At 37.2% G+C, this 17,582-nt stretch overlaps 1 long non-coding RNA gene across 1 annotated transcript in view; it reads right to left on the bottom strand.

Annotated features, from left to right (window-relative positions):
• LOC116559850 overlaps nt 1-7,595 on the bottom strand; it is a 35,734-nt gene extending 28,139 nt beyond the window's left edge. Inside the window, exon 1 of the long non-coding RNA XR_004272655.1 lies at nt 1,875-7,595. This is a non-coding gene — a long non-coding RNA (uncharacterized LOC116559850). The remainder of the gene's footprint in view (nt 1-1,874) is intronic.
• Nucleotides 7,596-17,582: the final 9,987 nt, after the last annotated feature.

Raw genomic sequence — 17,582 nt, forward strand, 5'->3', positions numbered from 1 at the left:
CAATATAATTATACTCTTTCAGTTATTTTGAAATGTATGATTAAATTATTATTGACTATAGTCATATTGTGCTATCAAATACTAGTTTTTATTCATTCTAATTTTTGTACCCATTAACCATCTCTACTTCCCCTCACTACCCTTCCCACCCTCTGATAACCGTCTTTCTATTCTCTGTCTTCAAGAGTATAGTTTTAATTTTTACCTCCCACAAATAAGTGAGAATATGCAAAGTTTGTCTTTCTGTGCCTGGCTTATTTCACTTAACATAATGACCTCCAGTTCCATCCATGTTGTTGTAAATGACTGCATCTCTTCAGTATACGTACCACATTTTCTTTATCCATTCATCTGTGGATGGACACTTAAGTTGCTCCCAAATCTTGGCTATTGTGAATAATGCTGCAATAAACATGATAGTGCAGGTATTTCTTCAATATACTGATTTCTTTTCTTTTTGGTACATACCTTGCAGTGGGATTCCTGGATCATATGGTAGCTCTTTTTTTAGTTTTTTAAGGAACCTCCATACTGTTCCCCATAGTGATTGTATTAATTTACGTTCCCACCAACAGTGCATGAGGATTCCCTTTTCTTCATATCCTCACCAGCATTTATTATTGCCTGACTTTTGGATAAAAGTCATTTTAACTGCAGAGATGTCTCACTGTAGTTTCAATTTGTTGTGGGTTTTCTCTTCACTCTGTTGTTTCCTTTGCTGTGAGGAAGCTTTTTACCTTGATGTGTTCCTATTTGTCCATTTTTTTTTTTTTTGGCTTTGGTTGCCTGTGCTTGTGGCATATTACTCAAGAAGTCTTTGACCCAGTGTCTTGGAGAGTTTCCCAAATATTTTCTTTTAGTAAGTTCATAGTTTGAGGCCTTAGCTTTAAGTCTTTAATCCATTTTGTTTCGATGTTTGTATATGTCAAGAGATAGGAGTCTAGTTTCATTCTGCTGTATATGGATATCCAGTTTCCCAGCACCATTTATTGAAGAGACTATCTTTTCCCCAATGTATGTTTTTGCACCTTTGTCAAAAATAAGTTGACTGTACATTCATGAATTTGTTTATGGGTTGTCTATTCTATTCCATTGGTATGTGTGTCTGTTATTAAGCTAATATGATGTTTTCATTCCTATAGCTCTGTACCATAATTTGAAGTCAGATAATGTGATCTTAAGGCCTACTGGCTTAAAAATCAGTCCCAGGACCTAACTGAGAAGTCAAATTGCAGAGAAGGCAATTTGAAGTTCTACTAAACCTCATATTCTGAAGTCTGAGCCTTGATAGGGAAAGAACATGGGATCCTGGGACATAGGATAAGAACATCTTGATGAAGGAATTTGAGAACCTTGAGTCCTCAGAATCCTTGAACCCTCTGGGCCTGTAGAGTTAGTTCACTATTTTTTGTCTAAAAACATTATGGAGGCATCTCTTGAGGCAGACACTTTGCAAGATGAGAATATTCCTTCCCCAAGATTTGTTCCCCTCCCATCATGGCATTAACTTTGTTCAACTGGTTAATATTAACCATAAGCAAATTGATGCAAAGTAACTCTTCAAATACTATTTCCAATTTCTATACCCAAAATATTTCCATTGCTCAACACATTTTTGAAACTCTATTTATGAAAAATTTCATATTTGTGCAGTGCTTATGTGGCTCTGAATGTCTATAATATTACTTTTTGTAATGGATGAATGATTAAAAGATTTTGAAGTCCAGAAATAAGATTAGATTTGCACAATACTTACTGTGACCTTCACCCAAATAGGTCCTTTCAACGACAGTAAAATTTGGTAATTTAGTTCTTAAATGTCCTATTCATGTCAGGCCATTAGAAAGAAGTCATTTTTTTTCTTTCTGACCCACCTCTTAGCTCTGCTGTAATATTGTCAAGGTCTTCTGGGATAGTTGCTCTGTTTTACTTGTAAGGGCTGTACATTTTATTGGTGGCTGAAGTGATTCATCCGCATACCAAACACAAGCAAAATTCTTTGGCATGACAGATGTTACACAAAAAGAGAAAAAACTTGAAATAAATGGCAACATACAGGTATAGCTTCCTTTGGAGCTTTTCAAATCTGGAAAATACTGAGAAAAAAAGAGTTTAGTGCATTCCATGTGTAGTTCAACTCATTTACTACATTATCCTTTTTATACCAAATAATATGGATTAATCAATCTGCATAGCACCAAACGGCTTCAGAGAATAATAGAAACATACGTGGGTCACCTGTGGAGTAACATTTGTTTTTAATGCAGCATCTTAGAATAAGAATTGTCCCAGCTCGCTTTGTCAGTGCAGGAAACAATAAATACTTGGTGAAATGAGTCCAGGTCAGACTATGTGCCCAGTGCTGAGATACAAAGGTAAATAAAACACATTCTACCCTGGAGGAGCTCACAGTTTGGCAGAAAAATCAGAGATGCTAACAAAGGAGGATAATAAAATGTGATATTAGCAAGATGCCGTAGGACTCTAGTAAAGGGTAAAATTAATTGTTAGATGGAATCGGGGTTTGCAGGAAAGGCGACATCCTTCAAGACCCACTAGGTGGAGAAACAGGGGAGAAGGGAAAGAGAAGAGAGGTTTCTAGGAAGTGTCTATGAGGTTTCAATGAGTAAAAGCACTGAGTGTTTTCATGAGACTGGTTTGAAGGAAGCACGAAGGTGCTAACAGGAGGACAATAAATTCAGTCTAGAAAGCAGGTTGAGATCAGGTTGTGGAAAGTACCATAAATAATACAAGGGAGTTTGGATTTCATTTACCCCACGGAAAAGTCAGTTTTTAAAGTTCCATATTGCCTACAGGACTAGGTTTTCCAAACATTATTCCTGGCATGCTAATTCTAAAGGTGTTAATAAGAGTTATACCAAAATACCTATGCAGCTTTTAGTTGAAAGGGGAAGGATAATTGTCTGGCACAGATAGTATGACACAGTGGTTATGAGAAATAATATTCATAGAGAATTTTTCTGAAACATGTACAGTCCATCCAGCTCTTAGATATCGTACATTAAGCCGAACTCAACTGCATACTGAAGCCCAATAATCTGCCTCCTCCTAGAATGGATTTTACCATTCTGCTCTTCTGCAAGATGAGAATGGTCTATGTTGAGAATTGTAAGAAGAAATGGTTTGATTAAACATTTATGAGTGCTACCTTCAAATAGCTGGTTTGTCTTTATCTTAGTGTGTAGGTACTATAATTGATTGTGCGTCTGCTTTTGCCATAAACACTAGAAAACTTAGAGTCAAACTTGTGTCTCACTACCAAAGGAGGATCCTTAGAACATTCATTTTGGGGTAATAACTAAACTTAGGATTTTTCTAACTTAAAACATTTGTATTCCCTTTGCCTTCATCTTTATTTGATCTCATTGCAAGCATTTTTCAATCTCTCTCTGATCCTTTAGTGGGGGAAAACCTGAGATTAAGAAATGTAATGAACACACATCACTTACCACAGCATCTGGCATACAGTGCATATTAACTAAGGATTTGTTTTTGTTATGGTGATTTTTATCAACCCCAGCCATTTCATTTCACAGTCTTTCCCTGTTGACAGAAGATGAAAAGTAGCATATCTGACCATCAGAAATGTTTTTCAAATTCTACTTTCATGGTCTCAAGTTCCATTGAGCACATTAATAGACAAATATTAGCCAAGCAATTACTGATTGCAAGGCCCTGAGCTTTGTGCGGTGAAAGAGACAAATCAATAAGTCAAAGAGATGGTAAGTGGAGCTTCTGATCTGATTAGGTATCATATCACGATATGTCTCAGGATCCTCATCTGTAAAATGGGAATAATAATATAACCTACCCCATAAAGTCACTGTAAGAATTCTGGCTTCATACATGTAAAGTGAAAAGATAGTGCCTGGCACGTAAGTGCTCAGTTAATGTCATTTGTTTCATTAGCTTTTATTACTGCATATTATCTTTGTGTGTGGGCAACACAAGAATGTGCAATCATTAGGGGCTCTGTGTTCAGACATAGGGGAAATTACTTCCAGCTCAAGCTATTCAGGAAGGTTTCCCAGAAGAGGTATGATCTGAGACAGTCTTGAAGGATAGGGAAAATTCAACTAGGCAGAGAGAAACACGGACATTGATCCTTGTGGGAATCCAGTTTAAAAAGGCAGAGGATGAGGGGATATCCCTTTGGGAAGAGACCTCATGACGGCAGGGGATTCATGAGGGGTCTAGTAGGTGGCAGGCCAGGAAAAGACTGCTGCCTCCTCTTTCCTAAAGGCTCACGGGGTCAACACTGACATCCTGCCTCTTCATGGGCCCTTTCCAGCCATCTCCAGAAAGAAAATCGTGTGCAGTTCTCTGTAAAACCTCTGATCACATTTCTGCCTCCTTTAAGTGCCTTATAGTCAACAGGAAATCATTACTTCATGGTGTGGTAATTATAGGGAGCTACAGATACCCTGTCCATTCTCCCACTAAATTCCTACACGTAGACTGAAAAAAACTATGATTCTATTTCAGGCAGGCGAGTGCTTTGGAAAGAAAGTGCAGGAAATGTGAAATGAGAAGGTGGCAGCAGAATTCCCATCTGTGCAGACATTGAAAGTCCTTTATTACGGAATGTGAGAGAGAAATCCGGCGAGTTATGGCAGCTATGGCTGGACTGGCTCCAGTGCGCAGGCTGCAGAAGGCAGCCGCCAAGATGACTGACGCCATCTCAGAGACAAGAGTTCCAGGCTCCTTCTCCACATTTATCTGTTTGTTTAAAGAGGGAAAATGTATTTTTTTAATATCCCATAGTCTGATATTTATAGGCTTCTTAAAATTTGAAGCAAAAAAAACTTCACCAGCTCAAAGTCATTAATTTTGATAATTAAGGACAATTCTTGTAGCAAGAAGAGGAAAACCAATTTTAAACTGCAGTGGTGAAATGTGAATCAATGAGGTCTGTGACAAATTTGATTGATGTGTGCAAGCCAATAAGCCTATTCCCATTGAAGACAGAAGCCTTAAGAGCTGATGGATGGAGATAACAAGAAAAGAAGAAAATTCCAATTCTAATTTGTTTGTTTATACTCTGACTTATTCCAAAATCATTTGCACTTTCTGAAATTCAAGCTGAGAAGTCAAACTATGCAAAGAACACCTGCTGACACAATTGACCATCTCATTTCTTTCTTTTCTTTTCCTTTTAATTTTTTCCTATTGTACTTTGGGCTCTGGGGTACATGTGCACATCCTGCATCCTGCAGGATTGTTGTATAGGTACCTACATGCCATGATGGTTTGCTGACTCCATCCCTGCCATGACCATCACATTCCTTAAAGCAAATGCTAAACTTTGTCTAGGAAAATGGATTTTCTCTTACTTTTCTCTTGTACCATGCAGCACCATTCTGAGTGGGGAAAAGAGCATCAGCCAAGCTGGCAATGGACTTGAGTCAAACTTACACTCTCCATTTACATCACTATCCTAAACGCCACAGAGAAATATGTTTCACAAAGGGAACTTTTCTCAATTAAAATTTTTATGAAAGTATAAAATACAGACATATGCATAAATCATAAATATACAACTTGATGAATTTTTACAGTGTAACAATGTCCATGTATTCAGCACCCAGATCAAGAAACAGAACATTACTGGGCTCCCAGTTGCCCCCATCAGTTACTCTATATCTTCAAGGTAACTACTGTCATGATTTCTAATACCATGAATGCAACTTTTGCCTGCTTTTGAGCTTGTATGAATGGAATTGTACATCACTGACTCTTTTATGTCTGGCTTCTTTCACTCAACATTATGTTTGTGAGATTCATTCATGTTGTTGCATGTAGTTGTAATTCATTCAGTCTCATTGTTGTATAGGATTTATTTAAAGTGACATGATTTACTATCCATTCTACATTAGACATTTAGATTATGTTCTGTTTGGGATTAATTCAAGTAATGCTTTTGTAAGCATTCTTGAACATGTCTTGCAAATATTGGGATTATACCCATGAGCAGAATTGCTGGATACATTTTTGAGTGCTTGCTATTTACTGAAACCTAGGCTAGGTGCTAGAATAAAACCACAAAAAGGCCCTGACTCTGCCTGCAAGGACATTGGAATCCAGTGAAGGACGGAGATTACTGGCAAATACTATTCCTCATTTGTAGGAGTAATGCACAAGAGTATCTTAAGTTGGATTGGGGTACAGGGGAAGGTGGTGGAGTCAGGATAGGCTTTCCAGTGGAAATGACACTCAAATGAACTTTTGAAGGATAAGGAGGCATTGGCCAGGGGAAAAAGTGCAAAGGCAAAAGGAACAGCATATGGAAAAGCAGAGATGGGTGAGAAAGCAGGTAAAGTCCAGAAACCTCATGTTATGCCACAGAAAAAAAGTGGGAAATATGTGGTAAAGATGAGGGCTGAGTAGATAAGTTGGGATCCTATCATGAAGGACCTTGTTCACCACCTAAGAAATACATACATAATTCTGAATGTAAGGGGAGCTACAGAAGATTCTAGAGACATTGAGTGACCAGATCCACTTTTTCTGGTGGTTATATGGAGTTTGTAATGGAGAAGGAGAGCCTACAAGCTGGAAAGTGATGGGAACGCATGGTTTGTCTGGAAAGGGGAATGAGGTACGGTATCTTAACAAACAGAAACTAGGTGATTCTTTGAGGAAAGTCTTGCTTTGGCCCAATATTCAAGCCAAAAATCTGGATGGCTTCTATGGATACAGAGTGGGGCAGGGAGAGGGGAAAGGAGCAAGGGAGGTATGTGTATGTGTGGGTGCCAAGTTTCAATGTGCAGAAACCACACACAGTAATTCATGCAGAAAGCTTTTGAGGCCAGCAGGCCACCTGCTGACATCCAGACTGGTGCAGGCAAGGAGCCCTCTGCTTGAAAGCGGAAAGGGAAAGCATATGTGAGGGGAGTTCAAGCCAAAAAGCAAATTCACTACAACAAGAGTCTGCAAGTGGTGCCAAGATCTCATAGCAGCTTTCCATCCCCTCTGGAGACAGAGATGGAATGCTGAGTGGAGATGAGCAAGGTCTAATCCTGCTCAGCTCCCTGCTAGAGTCACAGGAGGATTCTAGAAAGTCTTGTTGTCACTGATTGAAATAATAAATTCAGTAGAGAAATTTTATGTAAATTTCCCTAAAGTGGTGGCTTGGTTGAGCCCAGAAACTTGATGTTAGGCCTAAAAATGGAGACTTGATATAGCAGAGAAGTGAATAAAATAAAATATGGCAGAAAGATGCTGATTACTTCGTTAAGTTCAATTTTACATTTAAAAAATAAAATTCTTTCTTGTTTTTCTAAGTATAAAATTAATAATATATTAGAAAGTATAAAAGTTCATGAGAGTTGAAAATATTTGCCCCAAATTCTACTGGCCAAAGAAAACTGGTTAGAAGAGATGTTTTCCAGCCTGCCTGCTTTTCATCCTTCATTCCGTTTCTTTCTTCCTTCCTTTTTTTTCTTTCTTTATTTTAATGTACACATTCCTACCTAGTTGTAATTGTAAAGCAATCTTTATCTTTTGGCATAATTGGCATTATCTCATCTTATTAAAAAAACTTTTATTACCTAAGTTTATATTTTATTTTTATTAAAATATCAAAATTTTAATTGCAAAATGTAAAAGAAAATGCTATGCAAAAAGCAAAGAAAATAAAAACCACCATCGTCTCTACTACTCAGAGATAATTATTAACAATTCTTACTACATTTTTTCTTGACATTTTATGTGTTCTTATCTATAATTTAACAAAATTATTGTTTTTTATATGGAATTTTGTAATTTTTTATTATTACCTATGTATTATGAATATCTTTTCTAACTGTATCTTATTGTATAGCATCACTTTTATTTAAATAATTTCTACTTTTGGGCACTTAAGATATTCCAATTTTTCATAACATAAGAAGTGCTATACTTGTCCTAATTAAAAAAATATATAAACACACACACATACACACCCACCCCATGGAATTGCTAAGCAAAAAATAATTTACATGAATTTTTCAGGCTTTGGCTACATACTACTAAGTTTTTATCTTGAAAGTATATACCAACTTACACTACCAGCAGCAAAGTGATACCCATTTCTCTACGACTTCACCAACACTGGCTAGTATTAATCATTAAAGAAAAACTATGTGGTATTCTTATTTATGTATTCTGATATAAATAAGAAATTATGTCCCTCATTACTAATGAGGCTAGGTATTTCTTTATGTGTATATGGCACATTTTTATTTCTTCTTTTTTTGAACGGCCTGTTAAAAGCATAATTTTTATACTGGCATAGTTCTGTCATGTGGATGTACCATTATTTATCTAAGCATTCTCTATTAAAAGGGAAAAAAGCAAAGTATATGTGTGAGGAGTTCAAGCCAAGAAAAAATACATTATTATCTGTGTTTGGAACAGTATAACAAGATCTTATTGCCTTCCAACTTTTCTAGAGACTTCCAGAGTTTTACCTATCATATTTAACACTGGAATGAACATCTTTAGGGATGAAGGGTTTTTGTATGTATATGTTTGGGATATTTAAGATAAATTCCTGGAGGTATTGCTACTAGTTCAAAAAGCATGACTATTATAAATGTTCTAATTATAGCCAGTATTACTTTAATATAAAATTATCCTTTATTAGGCCGGGCACGGTGGCTCAAGCCTGTAATCCCAGCACTTTGGGAGGCCGAGACGGGTGGATCACGAGGTCAAGAGATCGAGACCATCCTGGTCAACATGGTGAAACCCCGTCTCTACTAAAAATACAAAAACATTAGCTGGGCATGGTGGCGCGTGCCTGTAATCCCAGCTACTGAGGAGGTTGAGGCAGGAGAATTGCCTGAACCCAGGAGGCGGAGGTTGCGGTGAGCCGAAATCGCGCCATTGCCCTCCAGCCTGGGTAACAAGAGCGAAACTCCGTCTCAAAAAAAAAAAAAAAAAATTATCCTTTATTATAGCAATTATATAAACCACTGTTAATCTGAGAACAGATGTCTATAAAGACAAAGTAGACTAAATTCTGGTACTGGCAGGTCAAGGTGTCCTTTTGTATTTGATATGAAATATCAAGTAAGATAGGAAGCATATCTTGCCAAAGGTTCCACATGGGATCATTCATTCATCTTGTCACACAAACACATAGGATTCTGGAATTATTAGCTAGAACAACATGTCCTTCAATCCAAATCATGCATATGTTAGTGAAGATGGAGGCAGAAATGGAACTGTGAGGTCAAAGATGTTTGTATGCCTTTTCCTTGTTCTTTTTGGATAAACTTCTGGCACCATATAGCATAGCTCCTCTAGAAATTATTGGGGAAAAATACGCTTTAAAAATTATCCTTGGTGAGGATTTCAATTCCTTCGTTTTTTCAGTGGGGGAGGCTGTAAAGTAAATTAAAGCCTTGAGATCAGTGTGTGTGAGTATATGTACATATATGTCTGCTTATGTATATGGTGGTAAGGAATAAAAGAGTTTTTAAACATACTTGATGATCCAAGAAGCTTTTTTAATATGCGTATTTCTGAACCTACCTTGGAGTATGGAGTAGAACCATAATATTGTATTTTAATGTGCTTTTCAGGTGTTCCTGATAACTGGTCAGACTTGTCTTCTGGTTGCTGTTAGGCTGATGTCCCCTGTTATTCTAATAATTGTCCCTTCATATACTGTCTTTTCTCTCCACTTGCTCTTCCACTAGAATTCCCTTGTCTTCAGTGTTCTGCACTTCAAATGATGCATCTAGCTGTAGATTTTATGTTATGCACAGGACTCAGTGTGCTTCTTCAATCTGAGAATCTGCTTCTGCCTTTTATAAGTTCTGGAAAATTCCATCTGCTTCTGCCTTTTATAAGTTCTAGAAAATTCACAGCCATTTTCACTAAAATATTGCCCCTTCTCCATTTTCTCCTTTTGAAATTTCCATTAGACCTAAGTTGTAACTTTAATCTTCCATATCTTTTAATTTCTCTTTCGGATTGTAGCCCTCTTTATCTTTCTCTGCAGCACTTTGGGTAATTTCCTCAGATACAGCTTTCACATCACTAACTCTCTCTTCAGTCGTGCCCAATATGCTCTTAAAGTTGGTCACTATGTTTAATTTTATTCATGATTTTTTTTTATCTTGAATTGTTCTATTTGGTTGTTTTCCAGATGTTACTGTTCTTTTTTAATGTCCTGGGTTTTCATGAGAGTTTTTATTCCTCTCTATCTCTTTAAGAGTGTAAATATACCTATTTCTAGACAGTTTTAGATTGTTACATTATCTCATGTTCTTAGGGTGCTATTTCTCTCATATGTGTCTGCTGACTCTCCCATATTTGGACTCTTTATTTGGTTTGTACTTTTTCATTGTGAATATATCTTCAGCTAGAATATTTCTTCCCTGTGGCATTCCTGTGTACCTTAAGATGTGGTAGTAATATTTTAGACAAGTTTTACATTTGATTCCTCTGGAAACTCCATGAGTTTCACTAGCCTGAAGTATTTATGACATTTTCATTAATATATCCATTTGAGATTCCTATACTATGCAAATAGCATAAAATTTGGATTCTATACCTATGCACAGCACAGATTTGTTTTCAGAAACAGAGTCTTGCTCTATCACCCAGGCTGGAGTACAGTGGCTCAGTCGTAGAAGACTATAGCCTTGAACTCCTGAGTTCAAGCAATCCTCCTGCCTCAGCCTCCCAAGTCGCTAAGACTATAGGTGCACCACCATGACCAATTATTTTTTTAATTTTTATATTTTGTAAAGACAGAGTCTTGCTCTGTCCCCCAGGCTGGTCTTGAATTCCTTGCTTCAAGCTATCCTCCCACTTTGGCCTCACAGAGCTCTGAGTTTTTTTAGACTTTAAGTTCTGGGGTACATGTGCAAAACGTGCAGGTTACATAGGTATACATGAGCCATGGTGGTTTGCTGCACCCATCAATCCATCATCTACATTAGGTATTTCTTTAATGCTATCCCTCCCCTAGCCCGCCGCCACCTGACAGGCCCTGGTGTGTGATGTTCCCCTGCCTGTGTCCACATGTTCTCATTATTCAACTCCCACTTATGAGTGAGAACATGTAGTGTTTGGTTTTTTGTTCTTATGTTAGTTTGCTGAGAATGATAGTCTCCAGCTTCATCCATGTCCCTGCAAAGGACATGAACTCATCCTAAACTCTGAGATTTTTGTAAAGATGAGATCTTGCTACGCTGCCCAGGCTGGTCTCAAATTCCTGGCCTCAAGTGATTCTCCTATCTTGGCCTCTCAAAGCTCTGAGATTATAGGCATGAGCCACCATTCCCAGCCAGCACAGGTTTTTAAAATTCTATTTATTGTGAGAAACTTTTTCTCATCCAGATATCTAATCAGTGAGAATTTTACCAGTTGCTTTCTAGTACATGAACAATCTGTTTTGTAGTCCCCTTGTGTGAGGCAAGCAGGTCTTCAGTTCTAAGTCCTTACCTTTCACAGGCCCAAGGTTATGTCATTTATTCTATATGTGTGTTAAAGCCCAACTCATAGCTCTTGGGTCCTACGGCCATGTCTGATACCCTCTTCACTGTTCTGGCATCAGCTCATGCATTTACCATGCTGGCTATAAGGTTCTTCCTTACCTGTGGAACATGGACATTTCCTCTCTTTTCTTCTTTCTGTATACCTGTCTCTCTATCGGCTTTGTATGCAAAATAGTTTTGTTTTATCCAGCAGTTCTATGTGTCTCAGCACATAGAAGCATGTCAGTGTGCTCAGCAGGTAGAGCTAGAAAGCTGTGTCAGTCAGGTTTGTAGACTACTGACTCGTTCAACAGAAATACATGACCTTTGGAACTGAAACCTGAGACTGGGCTGTAACTTTAACACTTACCGTCTGAGTAAACTGTGCCCAGTCATTTAAGCTCTCTAAGCTATATTTTTCTCATCAATAAAATATAGATAATATTAGTATCTGGTTTTCATTACATGGTTTTCCTTATTGCTCTAAATTCAATTTTATTTAAATTCAAACCATTTTCTCCATCCCAATTCTTAGAAAATCTAGAGAAGACTGCAATTTTCTTACATATCTTATTCAATATTTTCCCTTACAAAACAAATATGCTATAAAGGAATAAGCAGTTATTGATTGGTCTTGTTAATATCCTTTCCTCAATGTGCTTTTCACCAATAGACTGAGAAAAACTCTGATAGAAAAGAGACCTAAAACAGGAAAGAAATGATAAATTCCATTTCTTGGTAAATACGCAAGGATGGGGTTGGGGTGGAGTTACATCTCTGTGGAGTTTCACCCCTCACAGTTTTCATCTCTCTTTCTCTCCCTGCAGTGCAAAAGAGTGAAACCTTCTATTGGTTTAGACATTCTGCTTGGATAAATGTTTAAGAGCCAATAAATCTGTCAGAGTAGATTTCAGGCTGAGCCAAGGTGAACGGTCTCATAGTAATTCTGCCAGAGCTTCAGGGTACCAGGTAACATAAGCAGAGAGGTCACCAAATGCTTACTTACCCCATGCCCAGGAGCAGAGATATGCCACATAGGAATATGAGGAACTTTCCCAAAACCTTGTGTTTGGCATGTGGTAAAATTCTCTGTCAAACAGCAGAGCAGTTAGATTAAAAAAAAAAAAAAAAACAGAGCAAAAAATGATGAAGGCATATAGAAAATAACAGGTCCTCTTAGTGATTCTAGTGGTTTCTAAACTCCAGGTGAAAGTTACTATTCATCATGGAAGGCAATTTGTAGGTATCACTCAGTAAGTTTAGTGTACACACCCAAAGGCTATCCACTTTTACCTCATAGACTTACACAAAAACACTAGGTTGTCCATGGCAGTTTAATTCTTTTGGTTTCACTTTTTGTAGCTTGTTTCTAATAATGAAGACCTATAGGTACTGATCTATAGGGATCTCAAAATTAAAAAGCCAGTTCAACCAATTATTCCACAGTGTGCCTCACAGGCCACACACCAAGTCCTACTGCACAGAACTTTCTATCGGCATTTTTTTTACATCTAACTTTTAAAATATGAACAGGTAGCCAAGAACTATCTGACATGTTAAGAAAGCCTCCAGCACAAAAAATACACACATGAAAGCAGAAGGAAGGAAGAAAGGAAACTCAAAAGAAACTGAGGCAATATACTAAAAGAAGAAAACTTTAATCAAGCTATATTTAATGACCTCAGAGATAGAAGATAAGCTATTTATCTTTAAAGTCAGGAAGCTAGTAGGAAAAAGAGAGAAATAAGTGGAGGTTATTATTAAAAAATTTTTTTCTTAGAAATTTAAATATGATAACTAAAACTATGTGTGCATGTGTGTGTAAGATTTGGAAAATAAAGGTAAGAAAACATCTCAAAATATTAAGAAAAAAATAGAAGACAAAATAGAAGAAACTAAAAGCCCACTGCAGCAGACCCAACATCCTACCAATAGGATCTAGAAAAAAAAATATCAAGAAAAAGACTAAGGAAAAAATTTTGGACCTGAAGAACATGAGTCCCCATATTGAAAAGGCCTATTCAGCACCTAGCACAATAAATGCAAAAGACCCAGCTCTGTTGTAAAATTTCAGTACACCAGGAAGACAGTAAAACTTTCAAGAAAGGAAACAATAGGTCACATACACACAATCAAAAATAAAATGGCAGTAAATACTCAGTACTAGCAAGGAAAAATAAAAATGTTTTCTGCCATTTAAGATTTAAGAAATCTTGACCACCCACGCACCTTTTCTCAAGAAGTCTTCTAAAAGATGAGCTTCATTTAATGCGAGAAAGACAAAATGATATCCAGAAAATAAGGAATCAACACAGGAGGAAGATGAAAGAAATTCCCTGGAAAATAATGAAAACAAGTCTTAATTTGACAGCTCTACTTAGGATTAGAAAACAGGCAATACAGATGCAACAAGAGTCCAGAGGCATACGGAGGAGGAAGAGCTCTGTTAAAAAAAAAAAAAATTCAACTAATTGGATTAAATGGTACAGCTGCTAGTGTAGGCAGGTATACATCCAGGTGCTGTATGTCTTGTGCTTGGGAACATGAGTGTAGGAGCCAGACTGCCCAGGTTCGAGTCCTGGCTCTGCCAGTTACCATCTTATGTGAGCCAATTAATTTCTCTGTGTTTCATGCTTCCCATGTGTACATAGATTATAGTTACCTATCTTATAAAGTTATTATAAAAAAATTAAATGTGGTACTGATACTGTGCTGAAAACAGTGTCCTGAATTTTGCCGGATGTTAGGGGAAGCAAAGACAATAACATGTACAGAGAAAACCAAGTCATTTCTTTTTAAAAATGAGTAAATTATCAGCTCTAGGAAAAATGATAATTGAACAAGAAAGGAGTTGTAATGATAGTATGCTCCTTGGCTCAACAGAAAACATTTCCATGGTCACAATAATACAAACCCTGAAAATTGTGATGTAATAAACTGGAAGGATAAAGGAAGACCAAAAGGATTTAAGGGAGAAATTGTTATCTACCATAATAGAAGTGTGTAGAGGTAGCATTCTATTTAGAATATGGAATTAGATATTAAAATAAATGGCTAAACACATCTGAAGTAATCCTCAAGGAACAGGACTTGGTTAATTATGGCCATTTGGTTAGTATAAATAAATAAAGGAAGAGGTAAAGAACGAGGGAGTATAGGAGGACCTGGTGCTGCTGCAGTGATTCCAGAGCACCAGGTTCTAAGAGGGGTCTCAAGACTACAGGGTGTGGTGGAAGCACCCACCATTGAGTCTGCACTGCCAGTGAACATTACCAGGAAGGGAAGAACTTTCTATTCCACCAACCCGTAACATGAGTCTCCATTACCCTGGAAGGGTTTTTCCTGTCTGGAAAAGGAACCTGCAGGGATAACCTAATTATGAAGGAGGGAAAACTTGTTGCTTTTACCTCTTCTGCCTAGAACATAAGTTAAGTTTGGCTTGACACTATGATCTTTTTTTTAAAAAAAAAAAAAAAAAGATTACATTTTGCTTTGAAATAATATTTCCTAAAACAGCAAGTCACAATACTAAAACTTGACATTTAAACACAGATAACAGACATATTAATAAAGGGATAAATATCCCTGTGGTGCTCTGAAATTAAAAGAACAAAAAAGGATTCAGTTAAATAATAATTTAAAAAATGAAAGAGAAGGCATGCAGGTTGCCTGGATAAGGATAACATTTAAGTGAGGCCTGAATTTGTCAGAGCTCCACGTGATGTGTTACAGCCATGCCAAGCTGTGAACAGCCTGAGGGTTGTGAACATCCAGGTGTCATAACACTTTTCGACATTAGTGACCCATCACCAGGTGTGCCTCTGTCTTGGGCAGGCCCTGTGGAGGTCCTCAGCCCTCACACTGTCTTTAAGAGCCACATAAAACCACAAGATGAGCCAGCATGGAGGAAAACAATTTATTAGGTATTTTCCCGTCTGGGGGACAGATGTGTTTGGATTTCAGTGAAGGAGTTGGAACTTCAACAGCTGAGTTAGAGACAGCTGTTCTAGAAACCCAGAGGGAGACCTAAAGGTCTTGTTTTGTGTTGTATCTTGGCAACACTCCTTGCTATTGCTGACCTGTAGCAAAGGTCCAGTCCTTTGTGACAGGCCTTGAGGCAATCATATTTCCAGCTGTGTCAGGAAGAAACAGTGTGACACAGTGACAGGAACTCCTTGCTTGGGTCACAGAAACACCAAGACACCACCTAAGCATGAAATCTCACACACAATATAAGCAAGTAGACTTTTTAAGGCAGCTATGGGAAGTGATAATTTTGTAAGAAGCAAAATAAGTGCAGATGAATTTTTTTAACATGTAAAATTCTGAGCCAAATGGCTCTGGATTTATAATTCCCATGGATTTTGGTGCTTTCAATAATGAGCAGGAGAATGGTGTTTGGGGTTTCAATCCTTTAAGCATTTCTCTATAAAACCAATTCATGCTAGTCTTTTTTTTTCCTAAAAAAAAGCATTTTAGTTTACTTTCTTACTTTGTCCCCTAGGTAAGAGCAATGGTTTAAAAAAATAAAAAGCAGGGGCAGGGGAAGGGGAGAGATTGAGGAAGGGAACAAATATTTATGAAGTGCCCATTCTTTGTGGTCATGATGGGAGAAGCTTTGCCCACACAATCATAAAAATTATCATAATTCTAAACCAGGAATTATTATCATGATACCCATTTTAAACATAAGCTGAAACTCACTGTGAAATACGTTTAAAATCACAAGGCTAATGTGCAGCAGAGCTGAGATTAAAATGAGGTCTGTCTGAGTGCCTAATCTATACCTTTTCCCCATATCTGCATTCCAGTGTTCATGGAAGCTTTCTTCACAGTAGCCAGGCGACAGAACTAACTTACGTGTCTATCAGTGCATGAAGCAATAAAGAAAACATGGTCTATATACACAACATAATACTATACAGCCTTAAAATAAGAAATTCTGTCATCTGTAACAATATGCATGAAACTCAAGGACATTATATTAAGTGAAATAAACCAGGCACAGAAAGACAAGGCACCATCTCACCTATGTGTGGAATCTAAAAATTTGAAACCCATAAAAGCAAAGAGTAGAATGGTGGGCACTGGGGGCTGGGGAAAGGGTGAGTAGGGAGATATTGACCAAAGGTTATAAAGTTTTAGTTAGATAGGAGGGAATAAATTCAAAAAATCTATTGAATAACATGGTGACTATTGTTAATAACAATGTATTATATACTTGAAAATGGCTGAGTAGATGATATTCTCACCACATACAAAAAAGTATGAGATAATGCATGTTAATTAGCTTAATTTACACATATTTCAAAACATCATGTTATACATCATGAATGTATGATTTTAACGTATATATACATACTTACTAAAATAATTATTACTAAAAGAGGTATAAATAAGTGAAGAAAGAAAGAAAAAAAAACTATGCTCTTACCTTTTGACTTTTATGTTTCTTCTCATAAACTTCAAACACAGATCATTGCTTTCTCTTATGCAGTAAGGCAGCGCTGTCACTAACAGAGGTAATACATTCCTTTAATTCATGTAAGCCATATAGAATAGTCCATAAATTAAAACTGTGAGAGTAAATGTGCTTATCTCTAGTTTATTAATTAAGATTCTTGCTGTGACACATTTCTTTCTTTTGCCAAGTATTCTAAAATCTTCCTCATTCATTGCTTCTCATCTTGCCCAAGTAAAATTGGCAAGCACTGTTATCCTCACTTAATAACACAAGTTACCCAGGGAATAGCCTGGAGTAGAAGCTATGATGCCCAGAGCTTATGGATAAGCACTCTGAGTCCTCTGTCTGGACTCAGTGAAGAATTCAGAGGTCTGTTTGGTAGAAATTCAGTTAAGAGTCTGGCAGATTTGATTATTTCAGAGCTGTGGTTTCCAGGACACACTACCTTTGCCTGTTTTCCTCCTGGGATTGCTTTTTTTTAGAGGGAATCTTCTTATTCCCCTAACCTCTGAGAATTGGTATAATACGCAGTTCTGGTCTCAGCCTTCTCCCTGATTAATCTCTTTATTCATTTAGCCAAAAAGTATTTGAGCTGCTATTACATGTACATGTCAACCACCTTT

Source organism: Sapajus apella, unplaced genomic scaffold, assembly GCF_009761245.1.
Source record: "Sapajus apella isolate SASKATOON/1434 unplaced genomic scaffold, GSC_monkey_1.0 scaffold24, whole genome shotgun sequence".
In the NCBI taxonomy this organism is placed as follows: domain Eukaryota; kingdom Metazoa; phylum Chordata; class Mammalia; order Primates; family Cebidae; genus Sapajus; species Sapajus apella.